The 26,192-nt window shown below is 42.8% G+C and overlaps 1 protein-coding gene across 2 annotated transcripts in view; it reads left to right on the top strand.

Annotated features, from left to right (window-relative positions):
- Nucleotides 1-26,192, top strand: part of NELL1 (neural EGFL like 1) — a 454,792-nt gene that overhangs the window by 272,207 nt on the left and 156,393 nt on the right. The gene's annotated exons all lie outside the window — the stretch shown is intronic.

Raw genomic sequence — 26,192 nt, forward strand, 5'->3', positions numbered from 1 at the left:
ATTTTAAAGATTTGAGCAAGAGGAGAAAAGAGATATTGCATGCATTGTTCTGAAACCAAAACATTTACAAAAGTATGAGCTGAGAGACAAAAAGAAAAAGTGTGTTTTGGTTACAGGAAACAATTACTGAATGGATGGCCTAAAGGAAGTTAAATGGCTGTGACAGGGCAGCTGCCCCTCACTGGTTAGCAAAGGGTTAATAGCAGCTCTTGGAGTGGCTGAGCAGAACCCAGCCAATAAGGGGATGGCTTAGAAGCAGCCAGTCATGGCCAGTCTGGACCCTATAAGAAGGACTGCAGGGCAGAGAGAAGCTCAGTCTCTCCCTGGAGCTTGAGGGAGAATGACTGGCCACCTGTAGAGAGAAGTACCTGGGACAGAGCAGTGCTGGTCAGGGAAACAAGTGGAGCTCCAGCCTGGCTGGCTCTCAGACTGAGGCCTTGATACAGGGGCCGAGTAGGTGCTGGGGCTATGGGGAAGTGGCCCAGGGAAAGCAGGTGGTGGCAGAGGGGAAGGAGAGGCAGTGAACAGCTGCCAGCTATTGGGTCCCTGGGTCGGGGCCCAGAGTAGCAGTTGGGCCTTCCCTCCTCCACCCTTTGCCCCATTGGCCAACGAGGGAAGTGGCCAGCCAAAGGACTGAAGTTTGCCCCTGAGTGAGGGGGTGGAACAGGGGCAAAAGGCCAGGCAAAGGAATACTGGTTCCCCCTGAAGGGGGACAGGGGGAGACAATGGAGTTGGGGCACAACTGGAGGGTCATGCTCTGAAGAGGACACTGCGGTCCAGGAGAAACGTGGGTCCCCCAGACAGTGGAGACAGTGGAGAAGCAGCGATGGAAAGTAAGACACCGCTAGAGGAGGGTGCCCTGCTGATGGACAGAGCTAATTCCTGAAGCAACTCGCAAGAAGCACCATAGTGGTGAGCACAACCCAGTACAGTAGCTTATACAGGGGCACAAAGTCAGGCTGCCTAGATACTTGGATGGGAGATCTCCAGAGAACTCCTACTTGCTATAAGACATTAGGTTTGTGATTCAGTAGATAGCATTCTTTCTTCTTCTAAATCATTACTAGGCCAGTAATGTGGCACATTGTGCTGTTGGATGTACCATCTTTGAGATTAAACCAAAGCCCAAGTCCTAGGGAGCATGAAGGATTTGTGTTGGCACATTTTTCAAGAATTCAACTGTTAGCCTATACTCCTATGTATTGGCCAAATCCCAGTTGCTGTTAGTGTTCGTTTTCACTTTTGAATAGTTAAACTCCAGAGATGGATACGTTTCAGTAGTGGAATAAGCAATTCCTGTAACAGCTTTTACAGCACATATTCAGGATTAAATGAATTATTCAGGGCTAGACCCTGCACAATTTGAGTGGGATGTTACAAATATAAGGTTAAAAAGGGTGAATAGTGCAGGAAGCACACAAGAACCCAGGTGAGAGTTGCTTTGAGTTTGCTGAGCTGCTTCAAGTTACTTCTAATATTAATAGCAAGAGTATGAATCATAGAATCTTATGCTCACCTGTATCTCCATTGCTGGTACACAGACGCTCCTCTGACCTCCAGAAGAAGAAAGAGGAGTGTCCATGTACCAGCAATGGAGATATAGGTGAGCAACCGTTTCCATGTTCTTTCCACAGGTACTAATGTGGAGAGTGGACTAGATGATACATCTGAGGGAAAGGAGCAGAAGGAGACTCCACCGATAGTAAGGCATGAGATGCACTGTCCTAGGGATGGGGGTTCCACAACCGCCTCTCCCAAGAGAAGGAGGTGGGTGGTGGTGGTCGGGAACTTCCTCCTCAGGGGGACTGAGTCATCTATCTGCTGCCCTGACTGGGAAAACCAAGAGGTCTAATATTTGCTAGGAGCTAGGATTCACAATGTGATGGAGAGACTGCCGAGACTCATCAAGCCCTTGGATCGTTACCCCTTCCTGCTTCTCCACGTGGGCACCAATGATACTGCCAAGAATGACCTTGAGCAGATCACTGCAGACTACGTGGCTCTGGGAAGAAGGATAAAAGAGTTTGAGGTGCAAGTGGTGTTCTCATCCATCCTCCCTGTGCAAGGAAAAAGCCTGGGTAGAGATCGTCGAATCGTGGAAGTCAACGAATGGCTACGCAGGTGGTGTCAGAGAGAAGGTTTTGGATTCTTTGATCATGAGACCATGTTCCAAGAAGGAGGAGTGCTAGGCAGAGATGCGCTCCACTAATGGAGAGGGAAGAGCATCTTCGCAATCAGGCTGGCTAACCTAGTGAGGAGGGCTTTAAACTAGGTTACTGGGGGAAGGAGACCAAAGCCCTGAGGTAAGTGGGGAAGGGGGATACCGGGAGGAAGCACGAACAGGAGAATGCAAGAGGGGAGGACTCCTGTCTCAGACTGAGAAAGCGGGAAGATCAGCGAGTTGTCTTAAGTGCTTGTACACAAATGCAAGAAGCCTGAGAAACAAGTAGGGAGAACTGGAAGTCCTGGCACAGTCAAGGAACTATGATGTGATGAGGTTCAACAAGGACAAGTGCAGAGTCCTGCACTTAGGACAGAAGAATCCCATGCACTGCTACAGACTAGGGACCGAAAGGCTAGGCAGCAGTTCTGCAGAAAAGGGACCTTAGGGGTTATAGTGGATGAGAATCTGGATATGAGTGAACAGTGTGCCCTTGTTGCCAAGAAGGCTAATGGCATTTTGGGCTGTATAAGTAAGGGCATTGCCAGCAGATAGAGGGACGTGATGATTCCCCACTATTCAACACTGGTGAGGCCTCATCTGGAGTACTGTGTCCAGTTGGGGCCCCACACTACAAGAAGGATGTGGAAAAATTGGAAAGAGTCCAGCGGAGGGCAACAAAAATGATTAGAGGGCTGGAGCACATGACTTACGATGAGAGGCTGAGGGAACTGAGATTGTTTAGTTTGCAGAAGAGAAGAATGAGGGGGGATTTAATAGCTGCTTTTAACTACCTGAAAGGAAGTTCCAAAAAAGATGGATCTAGACTGTTCTCATTGGTAGCAGATGACAGAACCAGGAGTAATGATCTCAAGTTGCAGTGGGGGAAGTTTAGTTGGATATTAGGAAAAACTTTTTCACTAGGAGGGTAGTGAAACACTGGAATGGGTTACCTAGGGAGGTGGTGGAATCTCCTTCCTTAAAGATTTTTAAGGTCAGGCTTGACAAAGCCCTAGCCGATATGCTTTAGTTGGGAATTGGTCCTGCTTTGAGGTCCCTTCCAACCCTGATATTCTGATTCTATGCATTCACACTACAAAATTAACTTAGGTGATCTACCCTTGAGTTACTTCCTTGTGTTAGTGTATCGTGTATCTCCTTCCCATGTGCTGACATGGAGGTGGAGTGAGGTAAGGCTGACCAATGCACTTTTTATGCATGCACTGCCTGAGCATGGACTGCCTGAGCCCCCACCACTTAACATGGTAGTGTGCATAATATGCATAATCTGTGTAACGTGATAACATGGCACTGATGTGATTGGAGTCCTGATTTTGGTCACTATGGTTAAGCGGGTGTGTCTTGAAGTATGCAGGCAGATATTACAGAGTCTCTCAAACATGTCCCTTAATAGCTGCAGTTTCTTTCCTTCACGTCCTGCTCTTGTTCCCTCATAGTCCAGCCATGCTGCAGATAGTTGTCCACTATCTTCTCCTTCCTCTCCAGCATCTTCTCTGGTGTGGTGTGGTTTTGCAGTTCCAATTCAGACCTTCCCCACTCTTCTGACAAACTCTATTTGCATCCCTGCAGCAAGTTGTCCTGCCTTCTTTTTCTACTGCTGCAAAGATTCAACAGCCACTGGCTCACTGTTAATTGCTTCCTGGGCAGAGGCCTGTCCTCCTTTGGATTTGGCCCTGGAAAGCAAAAATATATATACAGACATACATTTTCATTGTGTTTCTGGGGAAAAAAAATCCTCTTCCACTTTCTGCATCATAAACCCCCCCAGAAATTACAAGTTTTATTTCACACTGAATTCCAAATAGCCTTTCACTTCTCTGCTTGCTGCCTGCTCTGAGCTGTGGTTTCCCCTTCACAGCAAGACAATGACAAGTGATTTCTATATATTTTGCCAAATGTTTTGGTTTTACATGGCATGGGTGGCACACATGTATAATCTGGCAAAGACTTTTCAGAAGAGGGGGGAAGAAGCAGAACATTACTAGTGATGATCTTAAAAAAATGCATGCTGTTGTGGTGTGAAAGGATATGAGGTTTAGCAATCCTAGGATGGAAAAGAGGACAGTAGTGCAAGACCTCTGATAGAAAACCATCCATTTGTGCCATGGAATATTTTGTCATCTGTTGCCCCATTGACACATTAATGACTGGAGGGGGTTAATAAACTCGGTAGAGTGTGTGGGGGAGATTGAGAAAAGTTGACCCAGGGACCTGACTGATTGACTGGCATTTGTTAATGAAAAACTCTCCAGAATCAATGCATAAGAGTGGACCAGAATTAGAACCTACATAAACAGGATGCTGCACTATAATGCAGCAGCGGAGCCACCATGGATATGCCATTACATGTTCTTATTCCCTTTGATTGACAACGAGACTGCTACTCATGCTTAAAGTTGTGCCAAAGTACCTTGCTGATGCATGGTCTACATGCCTAATTTTGCATTTTGAGGATTGTGTTTAAATCCTTGTCTCCTCAGACAATCACTTTCTCTTCCCATGGCATCTAAGGGACTTGAGATTTACAGCTGGATGGTATCAAGGACTATAACCTTACTTTTATCAGTGCATAGTTTCCATTAACATGTGTACTGGAATACAACAGCTTTTGTACCCTGATGTTCATCACACAAGTGTCTCTAGGATAAAGGGCATAAGTCATAGAAATTAGAGCCAAAGAGGATTTGTAAGATCATCCAAGGCCTGATCCAAAGCCCACTGAGGTCAGTGGAAAGACTTTTATTGACTTAAATGGACTTTGTCTCAGAACCTTACTCTTTATCACTCCCAATAAAGGACCATTTCCTATAGTATATTTTTAGGTTTGATTTATTTAAGATATTATGTTATTGCTGTTATTATATAATCATTTTATATGTCAGGAGAAGGAATGAGCAGGAAAGCTTACAAAGTGTTCATTACAGCAACACCCACTGTAGCATCACAAACATTTCTTTTTTAAACTGGATCATTGTATCCTGCAGTGATTTAAATGGGTTAAGGCAAGGTTGGAGCTCTGTCCTCTGTTACCCATAATTTACAGCTTTCCCAAGATAATATGGTATCGTTAAATAAATCATCCCCATTTGTAACATGGGACTTCTGGATATGTTCACTGATCTCTCCTTTATCTCTTTTATAAAGATCATCAGACAGCTAGGCTGCAGATAGGGTCTTGCTTTATCTGAATACATTGTTAAGGAGTTAATTAGTATAGTAAACTTGAACTAAATGGTAGATATTGTAGCCCTCATAATAAATAAAGTAATATAAAACCACTACATTTCCGAGTTACTTTTCTGCTTAGCTTTGATTAGAAGTACTTGCTAACGCGACTGGAAAGTTAGTTCTTTCAACTGAGCTATCCCTTTTTCTCTCCCATTTTTGTAATGTTTTGTCTGTTTAAGCATACATTATGACAATTTTACAGCTGTCCTCTTTTTGGAAATTATATAATCCAAAATTTTACCATTTATTGTATTTGTTTATGTATATGTTTTGCCTGATTATTTTGCTATTTCCATGTAGGAGATGGGGTAGATTGATGTATGAAAGCATTATTTTACTGAGGGTAGTTTGTGCACAGGGCTGAAAAAAGAATGGCAGACTTCATTCATGAACAGCTAAATGACAATAATCTTCTAAGGGGCAGTGATTCTGTAAAAGTAGAACTTTCTTACTCAGTAGGTTCCCTCCTCAGTGAGACTGCTGGATAAACCACATAGTCCAGACTCCCAGGTAATGGCACCTCAAGGTCATCTCCATAACCATCCATAAGTTGAAAGAACATTACCTAGCAACCTGGGAAGTTGCTCTGGTTACTAATCCACAAAAGTCTTCCCAAAGATCCATATTTCAGGCAATAGAGGTTTTTTTATTCGGAAGGTCTCTGTGTCCCTGATCCTATGCTATTAAAGCCAATGGGATTTTTGCTATTTACTTCAGCCCTGTGTGATAATGTGTGTGTGGCTGGTAGCACAGCTTATAATTCAGGTTGTTTGGCGCTTCCCTTTGTGAGACCCTCTTTTCAGTTGCTTATAAATTTGCCAAAGTTGGTTTTCTGTCCCCTTGAAAACTCCTTGGCTTTCTGTCCCCTTGAAACCCTGTTGGCTTTGGATTAAGTGGAACTATTTTAAAAGGGGTTAAAAGGAACAGGTAGCAAAGCAGAAATATGAGTTGCATTTCATCAGGAAAGGATCAAACAGACAAACTATCGTCATGTGTTACATACTCTTTAATAATGTAATGAACTAATGGATGAGGAAAAACTAGACTACAGGATAAGTGCTGTTGAACCAGAAATGTGAATGAAACTCTGAGGAGGAAAAACAGCAAATGGAGAAATATAGGAAAGTTAGTTTCTCATTTCAAACAGAAGTTCAGAATTGTATACATTTTTTTTCCTGCTCAGATGATTTTTGGAGTTCTCCCTTGGAATGCAGTATATGTGTGTGGCGTGTAATGAAAATTACATCTTCTCTTTCATCCGAAAAAATCCCAAGGCTATACTTTATGCCACAAGGCTCAGTTTTTCTGCTGTGGAAATGCAGCCACCTCTTGAATGAAATACAACAGCTGTGAGCAGCACTGCTCACAGTATTTTATAACAATAAGTGAAGAAGAATGTTGCATCCAACTGAAACTACTTGACAAAAACCCAGACACCCTCCTTGCCCCTCTACGCTGGCTCCATGAAAAGAAATGTCATCTCAGGAGATTAAAAATAATGCCCTATGCCAGATTCTTAACTGCCTCTAACTGTGGTTGTGCTAGTGTAAAGAGGAGCAAAAACAAGACTTGACTTGCATGACGAAAATGGATATTCACAGGGACAAAACTGTTGAAAAATTGGGATCTTATCACTACATTTGCAAATGTTTAAGAATCAGCACAGCACAAGCCAGAACAGTGAATAAAGAGGAGCTTTGAAGTCAGAGCTTGCATCATTTAAGCATCTGGTCTACTACTGCTAATGCCAAATATAGTTCATGTAAAATAGATGTAAATGAACGTGTGTTGCAAAAGCGAATAAAAAGTGAATATCTGCTAAATGGAATGGTGCTGCAGCAAAGTGACAAGAAAAGAGATTTCAGAGTTATTGTATAGAAATCCCAAAAGCCGACAGCATTTTATGCAGCTGCAGTAAGGATGGCAAACAGGATTCCGAAATGCAATGGTAGAAAAATTGAGTCAGATGTCAAAGGAAATGATATTAATGCTATTGAAGACACAGATGAGGCCTCACCTAGGATACGTTATCTAGCTTCGGTTTGTGTTCAGAATATTAATTTACCTTGAAAAGGTGCAGCACATAATACTCTGCTTCAAATAAGATTCCCTCTCCTATATGCACTTAGGTCTGGGCACAAGAGAAAGCAGGAGCCATGTGCCTGCTTTTTCTCAAGCAGGTGGGCAGGGGAAGAACAGAGAGGGACAGAGCTGAGCCAACACATGATTTGGGGGAGAATGTGTGTGTGTATGTGGGGGGGGGGTTGCTGAACCAAATAAAGGCTGTAACGAATTTCTCTCTCTCAGGAGGGAGAAGGTTTTAAAGTGAGATGAGGATATTTCTACACTGGCATTGCAGCACATGTAGACTTTAATCTAATTAGCTAGCTAAGGGATCAGTAGTAGTGAACCCATGGCAGGGCTTGTACAGATCATGCAGAAGTCCATGCTGCCACATCTTCACTGCTGCCTATACCAGAGCTACTTAGATTAAAGGAAGTTCAAGTATGTCTACACATGCAGAAATCACACACACACACTGATTGTAGTGTAGAACTACCCTGAGTTACAACTGCTCCTTGACTAGCACTGCCCCATATTCAGGGCAATGAGAATAGGCTTGATTAAGCCCTCAAACATCGGACTTGTTGGAGAAAGAAAAATCTCCTGAAAGCCTTTTTGAAATATAACAGCATTTAGCATTGAGATAGTTAACACTGAATGGTAATTTGTTTACACTCGCAAATATGGAGAGTGGTGTTTGTAACAGAAGCCACTGGAGTCAGTTGATTGTTCCCCATGCTGTGTGACAGGCCTATGTAACCTTTTGCACTGCTGATCCATGTCAAGTAACTGGGTCCAGGAGATAATAGATCAGTCTCTTGCCAGTGATCATCTTTATTATATGACATGAGAAGAAAATTTCTTTAGGCAAAATAATGGAGCAGTAGAGTTGAATCTGACCCTGCATAGCTTAGACTCTCCTATCTGAGAGGTCACTTCTTTCCTGAAAACCCACCATGGCAGCCTAGGTCCTAAATTATTTCCGGGGTTAGACATGAGGTGGCTGGTGCCATTCTACATGGATTACCTAATGCACTCCTCTGGCTGGTCCAACACAAGCCAGATTTAAAAGTCCCCACACAATAGGATTGGGAAATCTCAGACTCTACCTCCAGATTAAGTGAGTTGTCCCCGGGAATGCTCAGGACATCTTCTTGGACAGTAACTGAGAAGAATTGTTGCCTCTGAATTTGACTGGTCCCTTCAGGCACAGAGTCATAGAATCATAGGACTGGAAGGGACCTTGAGAGGTCATCTAGTCCTGTCCTCTGCAGTCATGGCAGAACTAAGTATTATCTAGACCATCCCTGGCAGGTGTTTGTCTAACCTGCTCTTAAAAATCTCCAGTGATGGAGATTCCACAACCTTCATATTTATTCTAGGGCTTAACCACCCTGACAGGAGGTTTTTCCGAATGTCCAACCTAAACCTCCCTTGCCGCAATTTAAGCCAATTAAGGGCTCTTGTCCTATCCTCAGAGGATGAGAAGAAAGTTTTTTTTTCTCCCTCCTCCTTGTAACAACCTTTTATGTACTTGAAAACTGTTATCCTGTCCCCTCTACCTTCTCTTTTCCAGTCTAAACAAACCCAATGTTTTCAACCTTCCCTCAGAGGTCATGTTTTCTAGACCTTTAATCGTAGTTGCTCTTCTCTAGACTCTCCAATTTTTCCACAGCTTTCCTGAAATATGGTGCCTAGAACTGGACGTAGTACTCCAGTTGAGATCCTAATCAGTGCAGAGTAGAGCAGAAGAGTCTCTTAGTCAAATAGTGAACCTCTGGCTAGGGCCCACACCTACTGGATGGGGGAAAAGGTTTTGGCCTATGGTGCCGAGTTCTGAGATGTGTGTAAGGTAACGTAAAGCAGATTCTCCTTTGACATCAATGCATTAAGTGCAAGTGTAAGGGGCTTGGTGTGGTGTGGGGACACTACCTTACACTACTTGTAATGCAGTTTTAGGATGCATCAGGCGAAGTATTTCCAGCAAAGATAAGGAGGTGTTAGTACCGTTATATAAGGCACTGGTGAGACCTCATCTGGAATACTGTGTGCAGTTCTGGTCTCCTATGTTTAAGAAGGATGAATTCAAACTGGAACAGGTTCAGAGACGGGCTACTAGGATGATCCGAGGAATCGAAAACCTGTCTTATGAAAGGAGACTCAAAGAGCTTGGCTTGTTTAGCTTAACCAAAAGAAGGTTGAGGGGGGATATGCTTGCTCTTTATAAATATATCAGAGGGATTAATATTAGGGAGGGAGAGGAATTATTTAAGCTTAGTACCAATGTAGACACAAGAACAAATGGGTATAAACTGGACACTAGGAAGTTTAGACTTGAAATTAGATGAAGGTTTCTAACCATTTGTCATGGTATATTTCCCCAATCTGAACCTTAGAGTCCAAAAATTGGGGTACCAGCATGAATTCCCCTAAGCTTAATAACCAGCTTTGATCTGATAGCTGCCACCAATCAGGCCTTGGAGTGCCTGATACACTCTGGTCCCCCCAAAACCTTCCCTGGGGACCCCCAAGACCCAGACCCCCTGGATCTTAACACAAGGAAAGTAAACTCTTTCCCTCACCAATGCCTCTCCTAGGCTTTCCCTCCCTGGGTTACTCTGGAAGATCACTGTGATTCAAACTCCTTGAATCACAACACAGATAAATCAGGTTTGTTCCCCCCCTCATCTCTTCCTCTCCAGGTGTTCCGTCCCTGGGCTCCTGGAGAGAGAGACAGATTCAAACTCCATGAATCTAAAACAAAGGGATTCCACCCTTCTCCCCTCCCTTCTCCTTCCCTGTTAAGTACAGACTCAATTCCCTTGATTCTTAACAAGGGGAAAAAATCGGACAGGTCTTAAAAGCAAAACTTTTAATAAAAAGAAAGAAAAAAATAAAAGGTGTCTCTGTAATTTAGATGGTAAAAGTTACAGGGTCTTTCAGCTTATAGACACTAGAAAGAAGCTTCCCCCCAGCAATATGCAATTTAAAATACTTCCAGCAAAGTACACATTTGCAAATACAGAAAACAATCAAAAGACTATAACTGCCTTTTCTACTAAATACTCACTATTCTAAATATATGAGAGACTGTAGCAGGGAGATTGGCAAGAAACCTGGTTGCACATTTAGTCCCTTCCACGACCCAGCGAAAACAAAGCAAAACCCAAAAAACACAAACAAAGGCTTCCCTCCACCGAGATTTAAAAGTATCTTGTCTCCTGATTGGTCCCCTGGTCAGGTGTTTTTGGTTCCCTATTTGTTAACCCTTTACAGGTAAAAGAGACGTTAACCCTTAACTATCTGTTTATGACACGCCCCCCAAATCGCAGACAGTGGGGAACCTCACTGGCGGTGATTTCTTCCTAGAACTTTAGAATAAACAGATGCACCTTTACATATACTACTAAGTATGTAAACTACAAGACTTTCTACATTTCAAGGACAAATTTTAACCAGTGGATTCTGGGAAACTTTCATGAGAGGGTGCATCAGCTACTTTGTTAGAAACTCCTGAAATGTGTTGAATTTCAAAATCAAAATCTTGGAGAGCTAAACTCCATTGAAGCAGTTTTTTGTTGTTCCCCTTGGCAGTATGAAGCCACTTTAGCGCAGCATGGTCGGTTTGTAGCTGGAACCACTGTCCCCAAACGTATGCCCTAGCTTTTCCAGGGCGTACACAATGGCGTAGCATTCTTTTTCACTGACTGACCAGTGACTTTCCCTCTCAGACAGTTTCTTGCTGAGCAACACAACACGATGGAAGTTGTGATCTGGTCCTTCCTGCATGAGAACTGCTCCTATACCACGCTCAGATGCATCTGTGGTTACTAGGAATGGTTTGTCAAAGTCCGGGGCCCTTAGCACAGGGTCAGACATGAGCGTCGCCTTAAGCTGGGTAAAGGCCTTCTGACACTTAGCAGTCCACTTAACTGCATTCAGCTGGGTCTTTTTGGTTAGGTCGGTCAATGGGGCAGCGATTTGGCTGTAGTGGGGTACAACTCGCCTGTAATACCCGGCCAAGCCTAAGAAGGATTGGACCTATTTCTTGAACTTTGGGACAGGCGACTTTTGGATAGCATCCACCTTGGCCTGTAGGGGGTTTATGGTTCCTCGACCCACCTGGTGTCCCAGGTAAGTCACTCTGTTTTGGCCTATTTGACACTTTTTGGTCTTAACAGTTAGTCCTGCCTGCCTGCCTGATGCGCTCAAAGACTTTTTTCAGGTGTTCTAGGTGTTCGGGCCATGAATCAGAAAAAATGGCCACATCATCGAGGTAGGCAACTGCATATTCTCCCAATCCTGCTAGGAGACCATTTACCAGCCTTTGGAAGGTGGTGGGTGCATTTCGCAGCCCGAAAGGAAACACATTAAATTCATACACCCCCGCATGAGTGATGAATGCTGACCTCTCTTCGGCAGGTTCGTCTAGCGGTACTTGCCAGTACCCCTTGGTTAAGTCTAATGTAGAGATGAACTGGGCACGTCCCAACTTCTCCAATAGCTCATCGGTGCGTGGCACTGGATAGTTGTCTGGACGAGTTACTGCATTTAGCTTACGATAGTCCACGCAAAAGTGTATTTCCTCATCTGGTTTGGGTACCAGAACCACTGGAGATGCCCATGCACTGGTAGATGAGCGGATTATCTCCATCTATAGCATGTTTTGGATCTCCCGTTCTATAGCAGCTTGGGCATGAGGAGACACCCGGTAGGGTGGGGTTCTAATTGGGTGAGCATTACCTGTGTCAATGGAGTGGTATGCCCGTTCAGTCGATCCTGGGGTGGCTGAGAACAATGGGGCGAAGCTAGTGCAGAGCTCCCTGATTTGTTGCCGCTGCAGATGTTCCAGGGTGGTGGAGAGGTTCACCTCTTCCACGCCACGTCACCTTTTTGGTCATAGTAGACACCTTCAGGCCACTCAGCATCATCTCCTCCTTGGGCTGTAAACTGGCAAACCTGTAAGTCTCTGGAATAAAAGGGCTTGAGAGAATTAACATGGTACACTTTGGGCTTTAGGGAGGAATTGGGAAATGCTATGAGGTAGTTAACAGCTTCCAGGCGCTCTTGGACCGTGAATGGCCCTTCCCAAGATGCTTCCATCTTATGGGCCTGTTGCACCTTCAAGACCATAACCTGGTCTCCTACCTTGAAGGAACACTCCCTGGTATGTTTGTCATACCAGGCCTTTTGCTCTTTCTGAGCATCCTTTAGGTTTTCTTTAGCAAGGGCTAAAGAGTGTCGGAGGGTTCTTTGTAGGTTGCTTACAAAGTCCAGAATGTTAGTTGCTGGAGAAGGCGTAAACCACTCCCATTGCTGCTTCACCAACTGTAATGGCCCCTTAACCTCGTGACCATACACAAGTTCAAACGGTGAAAACCCTAAACTGAGATGTGGTACAGCCCTGTAGGCAAAAAGCAACTGCTGCAACACTGTGTCCCAGTCATTGGAGTGTTCATTGACGAATTTAGGTATCATGGCCCCCAAAGATCCATTAAACCTTTCCACCAGGCCGTTGGTTTGATGGTGGTAAGGGGTGGCAACCAAGTGATTCACCCCATGAGTTTCCCACAGTTCTTTCGTGGTTCCTGCCAGGAAATTAGATCCTGAATCTGTAAGGATCTAATATGGCAAAAATATCTGTTAGGGCCTGGCACACAGCTTTAGCCCTGGTGTTGCCTAGAGCTACTGCTTCTGGCCATTGGGTAGCAAAGTCCACGAAAGTCAGTATGTACTGCTTTCCTCTGGATGTCTTTTTTGGGAGAGGACCCAGAATATCCACAGCTACTCACTGAAATGGGACCTCAATTATGGGGAGTGGCTGGAGAGGGGCTTTGACCTGGTCTTGGGGTTTTCCCACTCTTTGGCACATACTTGGCAATGTCCTTGCCCATCCCCTCCCAGTGGAAGGACTTCCCCAACCAGTCTTTGGTTCTGTTCACCCCAGCATGGCCACTGGGATGATCATGGTCTAAGCTTAAGAGCTTTTCCCAGTACTTAGTTGGAACCACCAACTGTTTTTGCGGATGCCAGTCTTCCTGGTGTCCACCAGAAGGAGTTTCCTTGTATAAAAGTCCTTGTTCTACAAGAAACCGGGATCGATTAGAAGAACTCAGAGGTGGTGGGGTGCTCCGTGCCGCCGCCCAAGCTTTCTGAAGGCTGTCATCTGCTTCCTGCTCAGTCTGGAACTGTTCCCTTGAAGCTGGAGACTCCAGTTCTTCCTTAGACTGTGGACTTCGGCTTGGTCCCTCGGGAAGCAATGTAGGTGATGGGGTTGTTTTCGTTGCTGGTGAGCCGCTCTCCGCTGGTGCACCAGGTGGTATTTCAGGCTCTGGCTGAGCCTCTTGGGTGTGGTTGTCTGCTGCTTCTGCCAGTTCAGGCTCGCTGGCGCCTTCTGGTGTTGGGGTTGAAGATGGATTTGCAAGCGCTGGGGTCAGTGCTGGCAACGGTTCTGGTGCTGTTTGCTTTTCCAGTTCCTGGTCTGGGACTGGAGGCACTGTGGCTGTTTCAGTCGTTGGTAGGGTATCCGGGTCCACTACCTCTGTCTGGGTCTCTGGTAACACAGACGGGGCCCCTGTGGACGGCTCAGGAACAGGAATGGGTCTGGAAGCTTGCCTGGTTTGGCTATGGGTAACCATTCCCACTCTCTTGGCCCGCTTCACCTGGTTGGCCAAGTCTTCCCCCAGCAGCATGGGGATGGGATAATAGTCATAGACTGCAAAAGTCCACATTCCTGACCAGCCTTTGTACTGGACAGGTAGTTTAGCTGTAGGCAAGTCTACAGCTTGTGACATGAAGGGGTAAATTGTCACTTGGGCCTTTGGGTTGATGAATTTGGGGTCGACGAAGGATTGGTGGATAGCTGACACTTGTGCCCCCATGTCTGTCCACGCGGTAACTTTCTTTCCGCCTGCTCTCAGAATTTCCCTTCGCTCCAAGGGTATTTGAGAGGCATCTGGGCCTGGGGATCTTTGGTGTGATAGTGGTGTAATGAACTGCACTCGGTTGGGGTTCTTTGGGCACTTGGCCTTTATATGTCTCAGTTCATTACACTTAAAGCATCTCTCAGCTCACTGGTCACTGGGCCGAGGTGGGTTACTGGAGACTGGTGAGGTGGGGTAATAGGTAGTCTGGGGCTTTCCTTGGGTTGTAGGTGGGGTCTTGGGCTGCCCTCGGTTATAGAGTTTATTGTCGGTGTGCCCCCTGGGGTATTCGCTCCCCTTGACAGTAGCTTGTTTTCTTTTCTGCCATTTCCATCCATTTGGCTCCAATCTCCCTCGCCTCGGTTACCGTTTTGGGGTTCCCATCTAGGATGTACCCTTCTATTTCCTCAGGAACACCCTCTAAGAACTGCTCCATTTGTATTAGGAGGTGCAGCTCGACCATATTGTTAACCTTTGTTCCTAATATCCAGGCTTCATAATTCTTTGGAATGTGGTAGGCGTGTCGGGGGAATGACACATCTCATTTCCATCTTAGGGTTCTGAACCACCGACGGGCATGCTCAGGTTTTATCCCCCTTCTGAATCTGGCCTTGGTTCGAAAAAGTTTATAATTGTTCATGTTCTCCTTAGGCATTTCAGCTGCCACCTCTGCTAAGGGTCCACTGAGCAGTGGCCTCAGCTCTATAATGTTTTCAGAGATGCTGTATCCATGGCAGTCCTTTCAAAATTTTCTAAGAAGGCTTCAGTGTCATCACCTGCCTTGTAGGTGGGAAATTTCTTGGGATGTGGAGCAACAACTGGCGAAGAGTTGGTAGGATTGGCTGTGTCCTTTGGCTTAGCCTGTTCTAATTCCAGGGCCTGCCAGTGGGCCTCCCTCTGCAGTTCCATCTGTCTTCGGTGGTCTGCATCTTTTGCTTCTTGTTCTTCTCTGTGGGCTTCCTCTTTGGCTGCTTGTTCTCTTTTGTAGGTCACCTCTTCCTTGGCTATTTCTGCGTTAATGAATTCCATCCGTCTCTTACGTTTGTTGTCTTTCTCTATGGCTTGTAGCATTGCCCGGTCCTGCTTCAGGGCGTCCTTGGTACTCATGGTTTCTGATTTCTTGTATTGGGGCGTCCTCTGGTGTTTGTTGCCTGACATGCTGTTGCTCTGCTGCCTTCTTAGGGTTGCTTAGCAACAGAGTCTTTTTTAACTTTTTCTAAGTAGCCTTCCCCGCTAAAGTTAGAAACAAAAAAAAAAACCCTTTCATTTGCACATGTGCTTTGCTGGAGTTCCTGTTGACTCATAGTTGGAGTCCCTTTTGTTTAACAAAAGACCCTTGTTAAACTTAATGGCCTTGCCTTCAGGCAATCTCTCTGCACAACCAGAAAGGAGAAAAGGGAAAAAAAAAAGGTTCTGGCTGTAGTTTTAAAAACCTTCTCTTCTGCTTACACACAGCTAGCAGAGAGAAAAAAAGAAAAATAATAATCCTACTAGCTTTTTGGTCCTACTTTGTCCACACCACTGCCAACATGTCATGGTATATTTCCCCAATCTGAACCTTAGAGTCCAAAAGTTGGGGTACCAGCATGAATTCCCCTAAGCTTAATTACCAGTTTAGATCTGATAGCTGCCACCAATCAGGCCTTGGAGTGCCTGATACACTCTGGTCCCCCCAAAACCTTCCCTGGGGACCCCCAAGACCCAGACCCCCTGGATCTTAACACAAGGAAAGTAAACTCTTTCCCTCACCAATGCCTCTCCTAGGCTTTCCCTCCACTGAGATTTGAAAGTATCTTGTCTCCTGATTGGTCCCCTGGTCAGGTGTTTTTGGTTCCCTGTTTGTTAACCCTTTACAGGTAAAAGAGACGTTAACCCTTAACTATCTGTTTATGACATGCCCCCCAAATCGCAGACAGTGGGGAACCTCACTGGCGGTGATTTTTTCCTAGAACTTTAGAACTAGTGGTGTCCTTAACTATCTGTTTATGACACCATTAGAGGAGTGAAGTTCTGGAACAGCCTTCCAAGGGGAGTAGTGGGGGCAGAAGACATATCTAGCTTTAAGACTAAGCTTGATAAGTTTATGGAAGGGATGGTATGATGGGATAGCTTAATTTTGGCAATTGATCTTTGATTATCAGCAGGTAAGTATGCCCAGCAGTCTGTGATGGGATGTTAGATGGGATGGGATCTGAGTTACTGCAGAGAATTCTTTCCTGAGTGCTGGCTGGTGAGTCTTGCCCACATGCTCAGGGTTTAGCTGATCGCCATATTTGGGGTTGGGAAGGAATTTTCCTCCGGGGCAGATTGGCAGAGGCCCTGGAGGTTTTTCGCCTTCCTCTGCAGCGTGGGGCATGAGTCACCTGCTGGTGGATTCTCTGCAGCTTGAGGTCTTCAAACCACAATTTGAAGACTTCAGTAACTCAGACATAGGTTAGGAGTTTGTTATAGAAGTGGATAGGTAGGATTCTGTGGCCTGCTTTGTGCAGGAGGTCAGACTAGATGATAATATTGGTCCCTTATGACCCTAAAGTCTATGAGTCTACTTTACTGACCACTTCTGAACTAGGTCTATGGCAGTGGTTCTCAAACTTTTGTACTGGTGACCCCTTTCACATAGCAAGCCTCTGAGTGCAGCCCCCCCCTATAAATTAAAACACTTGTTAATATATTTAACACCATTATAAATGCTGGAAGCAAAGCGGGTTTGGGGTGGAGGCTGACAGCTCGCAACCCCCCATGTAATAACCTCGCGACCCCCTGAGGGGTCCCAACCCCCAGTTTGAGAACCCCTGGTCTATGGGCTTTAAGGAGCATACTCACCTATTTCAGTACCTTTACAATGATGAGGGGAAAAAGAGCCAAAGATGTTGGAATGCATCTTATAATGAATGCCTCAGGGAGGCAAACGCACCCCACAGTTCCCCCCCAATGAAAATTTTAATAGTTTAGCTTGTGATGCCCATAGTCACCAAATGAGATGTTTGCCTATCCTCGGCCCAACTTGAAAAATGTATTCCATTGAGGAGAAGATTTGGAGTTGAGACTAGAAGCTATTTCCATATCATTTTTAGAAAATTCTTTTCTTTATAGATAGGACAAGATAACCTACACAAATCAGGGCATCTCTTGAAGGAAGGAGGGGGAGGTAGGCTCTTTAAATTTACAGCTCTTGAACTTACTACCTCTCCAGTAATGTAGCTGTAAGAAATGTAAAATCCTTTCATTCTTCTGTGGGGAGAAAGGGCTTTATAGTTTGGATGGCCTCCACCTCAGAAGAAGGGGAACCAATCTCCTTGTGAACAGGCTGGCTAGAGTAGTCAGTAGGGTGTTCAACTAATAGCAAAAAAGGGAGGGTAAAATACAGAAAATACAAGCACTCAGCACAAAATCAAGATGTTGACCACAAAATTAATCAAGGAATCAAAGGACACAAAGAAAAAGAATCTTGAATTACGTGTACACCAATGCTAGGAGCCTGAGTAACAAACAAGAATTGGAATTGCTCATTTATGAGCATAAATTTAATCTAGTTGCTATTACTGCAACCTAGTGGGAAGATTTGCATGATTAGAATGTTAAAATCAAGGATTATAATTTATTTAGGAAGGATTGAATGGGCAACAGGGATGGGGGGAGTGGCACGCCATGTGTCAAAAATGGCATTACCTATTTCAGACTCAATAATAATTCAGAAAAAAATGACCTTGAATGCTTATGGGTCATTGTCCTAACAGATAACACACAAGATGGGATTAGTTGGTATCTGCTATGGGCCATCACATTATACTAGAGAACAGAATGACTGCCTCCTTAAGCACTTATCTATAATGTATAGGGAGAAGAATGAAGGATCATGGGGGACTTCAATCTGAGTGACACACACTGTAGATCTCATGCTGCCAGTACTAAAATATGCGTGAAATTTCCAAATATTCTAGATGACAATTTCCTAACTCAAAAAGTGTTGGAGCCAACACAAGGAAATTTTGTTAAACCTTGTGTTTATATATAAAGAAGAACTGATCACAGAACTAAAAGTTAATGGTAGTTGAGGTACAAGTGATCATGAGTTTATCACATTTATAATGTATAAGCAGAATAAAGTGCACACCAGTAAAATATATATATACTTGGTGCTTTAATAGGGCCAATTTCAAAAAGCTGAAAACAGCAGGGAGGAAGAATTTATTTAGAAAAATGTGAATGATACTGGGAATCATTTAAGAACATTTTACTAGATGCCCAAAAAGCCAAAATGTAGGAAGAAGGTTGTACTGCTTAAATAATGGACTTAGTTTAGAGGGGAAGTGAAGGCAGATATATGCATCTGCCTTCACTTCCCCTCTTCTCTAGGTTGGTTTTATATATATATGTGTGTGTGTGTGTGTGTGTGTGTGTGCCCTAAAAATTATTTATATATATTCATAAATATATGAAAATGGAAGAAAGAGGAAGTTGATCATAAAGAATGTTAATCAGAAGACAGGAATTGGAGAAACGTGATAAGAGAAGCAAAGAGACAAGGAAAAATCTATGGCTAGTAGAGTTAAGGAAAATAGACTTTTTAAATATATTGGGAGCAAAAAGAATCCCGAATTGTACACCTCTCCCTTTTCTGCATTATTATTGATAATTCTACCATTTCCATCTAGTAATGGATCAACAGTAATAGTAGAATTATCAATAATGCAGAAAAGGCAAAAGAGTTTAGTAAATATTTCTGTTCTGTATTTTGGCAAAAACATATATAATCTCATCATTCCAGTGGTATTTCTGGAGGATGTTAAACAGAAGCTAATAAAGTTAGGCATTTTAAAATCTGTAGGTCCAGATAACTTGCATCCAAGAGTTTTAAAAGAGCTGACAGTTGAGCTTGCTGGAACAATTAATGTTGCTTCTTCAATAACTCTTGAAGCGCTGGGGAAGTTCCAGAAAACTGGCAGAAAGTTAAGGTTGTGTCAATTTTTAAAAAGAGTAAACAGGATGACCTGGGACATTAAAGGCCTGGGTAAGAAAATTTAGCTGCTCAGATAGGACTTTGATTAACAAAGAGCTAAAGGAGGTTAATACAGTTAATCACATGGGTTTATGGAAGACTGAGCCTGTTAAACTAACTTGATATGTTTTTGGATGAGATTACAAGATTGATTGTTAAAGGAAATAATGTTAATGTAATATACTTAAACATCTATAAAGCATTTGACATGGTACTGCACTACAATTTGATTAAAAAACTAGAACAATATATTAATATGACACACATTAAATGGACTAAAAATTGGCTGATGAATAGGTCTCCAACTATAATTGTAAATGGGTAATTTTCACTGAGCAAGTGTGTTTCCAGTGGAGTCCCACAGGGATCAGTTTTAGGCCCTAAACTTGTTAACATTTTTATCAATGACATGGAAGAAAAATCATAAAATCATATAGTTGTGAGACTGGAAGAGACATCGAGAGGTCATCTAGTCTAATCCCCTGCACTCATGGCAGGACTAAGTATTGTCATGGCTGTGGATAGTTCCCTCTAAGGTGCGTGCCTGGGCAGCTGGACAAGAAATAATGAAGGGCCACCCTCCTAATTAGTGGAGCCGCACTGGCATTCCTTCACTAAGTAGGTGCCTGGACCCTGGAGGGTATGCACATGTAAGGTGAGGTGGTGGCCTTGAGAGGAATAGGAAGTAGGTGGGAGGGTGCAGTGGGGTGATAATAGGGGAAGGGGGGCATTTGGGGTGTGCTGGACTGTGGCGGCCAGAGAAAGAGGCGACTTTCCCCAGCTCCAGGGCTGTGGCTGCCAGGGAGAGATGGCCCTCCTTCCCAGCCTCAGCTCTGTGGCTGCTGTGGCAAGGGAGAGACCCCATTCCCTCCTAGCCCCAGCTTGGGGGGATGCCGCAACAGGGGAGAGAGGGCATGTCCATTGCATTAGAAAGGTAAGACTACTGATAATAAAATATGAGTTCTGTGCTTTTATTTGTAGAACAAAAACATTGTGGTTTTTTTATATAGTGCTTTTATCCAAAGCGCTTTACAATAGTTAACTAATGGTACAAACATTTGGAAAGATCATTAAGTGGTCCACCAGGACCCTCAGCAATTTTTAAGTGGTCTGCAAAAAAAAAAAAATAGTTTGAGAACTACTGATCTATACCAGCAGTTCTCAAACTTTAGCAACCCGAAGACCCTTATTTTTATTTAAAAATTTTTGGGGACCCCTAAGCCTGCCCCGCTCAGCCCTTGCCCTGCCTCCTTCTCCAAGGCCACACCCCTGCCCTGCCTCTTCCCCAAAACCCTGCCCCACTCACTCCATCGCTTGCTCTCCCCTACCCTCACTCACTTTCAGCAGGCTGGGACGGGGTTGGGGTGCAGGAGGAGGTGGGGCTCTGGGAGGGAGTTTGGGTGCAGGAGGGAGTGCGGGCTCTGGGAGGGTTTGTTTAATTGTAGTATAGATGTTTTGGCTCAGGAGTCTGAGCTCTGTGACTCTCTCACTTTGCAGCATCCTAGAGCCTGCACTATAGGCGAAGCCCCAATGTTTACACTGCAATTAAACAGCCTCTTAGCCCAAACCAGCTGGCACGGGCTAGCCACGCATCTTACTGATGCGTAGACATATCCAAATTGCGCAGTCTATTTAGCTTAAAAAAGAAAAGGATGAAGGATGACTTGATTACATTTTGTAAGTTTCTGCCTGAGGAATAAATATTTAATAATTGTCTCTTCAGTCTAGCACTCAGATGTCGTGACTTTTTCATGAAGCCACATTCTTCAGTCACAGAGATCTCATTGAATATTTTCCCCACAGTCATCGATTTATAACTTTTAAAATGAAATGGGCAAACTTCTTCTGTTTCACACGTGAAACGGCCTTGAAATCAGTAGCATTGTTTGGGTATCAGAGAGAGCCTAATTTAGCTCATTGTTTATATCCATTTTGGGTTTTAATGCTAATAGTGAGAAACACTTCTCTTTCAGAATTCTTTCCACTTCTGTGTTTTATATATATAAGAAGGTAGCGACTGTCTCTGTCCCTGAAATTTCTCCCAAGGTTACCTATCTCATTATTCCTGTGGAGTCTTCTGGGGGTAGAGACCAGTACTCCCTTGTTTGGAGTTTTCCTCCTTTATCTTTCCATGTAGTCATAGTTGACTTTCCTCTATGATTAGTCATCAAATATGAGAGGATATTGTTATAAAGGAGTTTGCTGCTAATAAATAAATATTCCACATGCACTTCCTAGTGCTTGATGTTTAACCAATTCAATAGCAATTGTCGGCCCACCATTTTTCTTATTGATATCCTTTCCGTGGTATTTTATTTTTCTTCCACTTTGCCACTTTCTTACACCAAAGATTGTGGTTTCTTTGTTCTCTTGTGCCACACCAGCCTCTTCTGCACAGAAAGAGAAAAATGCTGCTTTTGTAGGGCTCCTGCTGAGCTGGTAACAGTCTACAGGAAGACATCTATTTAAACAGAAATAAACAGAAATAAACATGCCTTAGGATGCTTGGATCCTATTTTCAGCTTTATTAAGCTATTTTCAGCTTTATTAAGAATGCTGTGTTTAATTTTTCCAGCATATCCAGCCCCATTAATTTAATTTACACCGTATTTGGATCAGTTAGCACACTGATGATAATGTAGTGTTTGCCTCTCTGCCTATTTAGAACAAGCGAAACAAGATGATGGATTCTGATTGGATTAAAGATTCTGGATTTCTTCCAAGGGCTCTGTTTACTAAAAATATTAAATCTCACAGTCTGGTCAAGCAGAAAGTAAACTCTATGTAGGGTGGCTGGTTAATGGATCTGTCTCCTTTCTCCAATGGCTTCTCAACTCTTTGGCTTGCATCCTCTTATTTTTGTTTTTAATCTGATGTTAGTGTGCTCTGGTGTGATGGCAGATTGTAGTTAGCAGAAGAAAAAACAAGTGACTCACAGTATGAGCTACAACTATTAAAACTAAAGACAAGGAAAAATGTGAAGATGCTTAAAATTCTGTTCTCTGTTACATGCATGCAACCCGATTAAAAATTAGTTGAGGTTACAGGCTCTTTGTCTCTACTCCATATTTTCAAGAAGATCTTTATACAGCTCCTTTTCAGAAGATTAATTACTAACCTCCTTTTTGTTTTAAAAAAGCAGAATGTTTGGACAGAACTCAGTCATCTCACCCTTACTTGAATTGGCATCTTTTTACCCCATTAGGTCCACATGCAAAAAAACATCAAAATGCCAGTGTTAAATTTGAGTCCTTTCTAATCTGTCATAGATGTGGATTGAAGTACTCTTGGTTTTCTTGTTTTAATTGCCCTTTTAAAAAATGCCCACCATAAAAGGCAAATGAAAGACTTTTATTTTATTACAACATTTGCAAATGTAAGTTAGTACAATTCCAGCCATTAACACTGAAAGTTCTTGCTCTCTATCCAAGGTTACTGGCAGTGCTCAAAGACGTAGTGTAATGTTTGCTAAGATTTTATTTGGGATAATCTCCCTCATATGTTATGCAGTGTTAAGATACCAAGGCAAGAGAAGTGAATTCTAACAGTCAGAGTATGGGATTGACAGGATCCTTGGGTTCTGTTTCCAATTCTGCCAACAACTTGTGACATGTCACTTAATCTAGCTGTGCCTCAATTTACCTAGCTGTGAAATGGTTGCAGTAGTATTCACTAACATCATGGTGGTTTAATGGCCCCGGTATAATAATTATTTGCAAAGTACTTTCAGATACATGGATGAAAAATTCTTTAGAATGGCAAACTCCGAAGGTTGCTCTAACTAATGCCAGCTCTAGCAGAGGAAAGATACCTCTTGAAATGAATTGCTCCAATATTTTTTAGAGATTTTTTTTCTATACCTCTGTATTCTGAACAAATACCCAAACTTGACAGGACTGTAGGGGCATGTATTGTTCCCTTGGGCTTGTTTACGTTCCATTTATTGCCACTTTAGCTGACACGAAACATTTATGAGTTTCCATATGTTGAGACCTGTAATCCCATTTGCCTTCCCAGGCTTTGTATGAAGCTATAAAAATATTTGTTATTCATTGAAGTGCTTGTTGGATGGCAAAATATAGAAGTTGGATACAGGCCACATTAAAATCTGTATTGTGATGCTGAATCCATCATCTTATTCACCAGTAAAATAACACAAAGAAAATTGTTACTGTACCTAGGCTGAGACTCCAACCAACATCCGAATTTTAGATTCCTCTGCGTCCATTTTGGGAAATATCATTGCCTTCCTAAGTATATATGCCCAGCTTTTTTGTATGAAATTGGTGGTTCAAACTCCCCGATACAAACAGCTGAGTATAATGTGGTTGTGGGATACTGAAAAAGCAACTGTTCAATGGACATCTCAAGAGCCAATTTTATTTGTGTACAGTATTCCACTACAAATAGTATGTTAAATCCTTATCTTATCCTTCAGCTGTTTTGATGCACTACCAGCTCTCCAGAGCTTGAGACATACTGTGCTGGATAAATAGCACATAAAGCACAGTTTAAAAGGTTTATTTTGGAGTAAATATAAAAGTCTGGTTCAGTATTGAGGCACACTAGTATGGTGACATGAGTGAACTTGCATTGCCACTGACAATATCTTATCTGAGGATAAACAGATGACTTCAGACTCAAGGGATGCCAGTCTGCACACTTGAGTCACTAACCAAATTATGGGAAGGAGGAACAAGTACCCAGTCGGATGTTCATCCATGTGCAGAAGACTTTCTCCGTACGGGTTCTAATTTGATGTTCCAGTAATTTTCCCAAGCTTTTTCAGTACCAGGACACATACCAAAACACAGACTTTGCTGCTGTGGATCCTATCCAGTTAATCATAAGGCATATGCTAGAATGAAGCTCAGTTTAATTGGATGTTTGATTTCCCCTCAACATTTATTTTTGTTAAAGCTTTCCCTTGTCATTTATCTAACAGCAGGATACCATTATCCTATTGTATTATCCTGTGGGAACTTTTTTTTTCTATTACCATCTCTGATTATATACACTGTAAGTGGCTTAATTTTTTCTTTCTTTTACCTATTATGTACAGTGCAGTCCAGAGCTCTCTAGCCATTTCATGTGTGTCACAGTAAATTGTAGGAGGTTCAAAACAATACCAGTGTATCAAAGTAGCATGAAAATATTGCAGGTAAAGCTAAAAGCTTTTTGCTGGGAGTTTAAAATTAAAAAGAGGGAAAAAAACTACCACCACACATCTAGGTACAAAGTTTCAGAAAACAAAGAGCTTCACTCCCTCTTTTCCCCCATCCATCTGAATCTTGTCAGTGTAAATTAGAGATGACCTGTTGACATTTTTCTCAGTAAAATCATACCTTTTCCAAAAGATCAAACCTGGTTTAACTCAAAGATGACTTCAAACAGACATGACTTTGTTCCTACCGAGTTTCATGAAAGTGAATATGGTAAATTTTGAACTTTCAGCGTTTTTCTTTTATTTTCACTTGAATGGAGCAATTCATTTCAAGAGATATCTTTCCTCTGCTAGAGTTGGCATTAGTTAGAGCAACCTTAATGATGTCAGACAATATTTAAGTATTTGCTTTTTCACCACTCCAATTATATTTTCCATTATACATTATTAGGTGTGTTTTCAGCTTGTCACACAGGTAATTGGACATATCAATCCAATTTGTTTAAAAAAACTTACTGCTTGTTTACATTTCCATGTATTTCACTCCTGGCATAAGTAGCATCCCTTGTGCTAAGCCAGCTCTCATTTTAGATATGCATAGGATACAGTGATTCAGAGTATGACAGAGAAATAAATATAGAGGAAGAGGGAAAATATATGATGGTGTAGTGTATTATAACGATTTTATTGGCATGAGTTTGGTATAGCTTTATTAGCATGTCACTCGTCACTTGTGTATCATGTCTCACTAATAAGGTATATAGTGTTGTGCCATGAATAAGGTAAACATTTCAAAATATGTTTTCTTTTTGTGTCATTTTGACTGAATGGATCAAATAAATATGGTCTGCTGTAATTTCATTTCCAGACTTGATTCTAATTATTCAGGATAGTCTTGGAATATTAGGAGATAATATTCTGCAACAGTGGGTAAATAGGAGCTTGTTTTTTCCTTATTATAGAAGTGTTTCTCCTTGTCTGTGTGTCTGTTTGGTGAGTATTAAATGAGCTTTTAAACTAACCTGTTTTGGGGGAAGTTGTTCCTATTATTCATCATGTGTTTCAGGGGAGGCCATGCTATTGTCCCCATTTTTTTAAGGTGACATACTGTGGTTAGTAAATTGAAGGGGTATATTTTTGGAAATATATTTAGACTAAGAGTTTAGCAAAGCATAATGAAGCTCCGCCAACAAGCCTTTGTGACATCCCACTGAGAACTAATAGGAGTCATAGTCTTTGAGTGTGGCAAGACCAGGAGCTCACCAGGCACAGGAGCTGATGATGTTAAGGTGCTGAAACAATTAGCATGAAGAAGATTGCAAATGTGCACACATGTACACATCCACACACACAGTCATCTTGAAAAGTGCCTTACAATCCATTACAAACAAATCCTAGAAGGTCACTGAACAATTGGTGCAAACTGTGGCTTTTCATGTAAAAAGACCAAAAATCCCACCTTCTTCTGTGTTACCCTTTGTGTGGAATGCCCTCCCAAAATCAAGCTACACCCTTATCCTTCTTCAGATCTCTTCTTGAGATCCACCTCTCTCATGATGTCTATGATAAATGGCCTAATGATAATGGCTAGCCACGTGGACTGTGTAGTGTGATTCATTAATGTCATATCCT

Source organism: Gopherus evgoodei, chromosome 4 (assembly GCF_007399415.2).
Source record: "Gopherus evgoodei ecotype Sinaloan lineage chromosome 4, rGopEvg1_v1.p, whole genome shotgun sequence".
Classification (NCBI taxonomy): domain Eukaryota; kingdom Metazoa; phylum Chordata; order Testudines; family Testudinidae; genus Gopherus; species Gopherus evgoodei.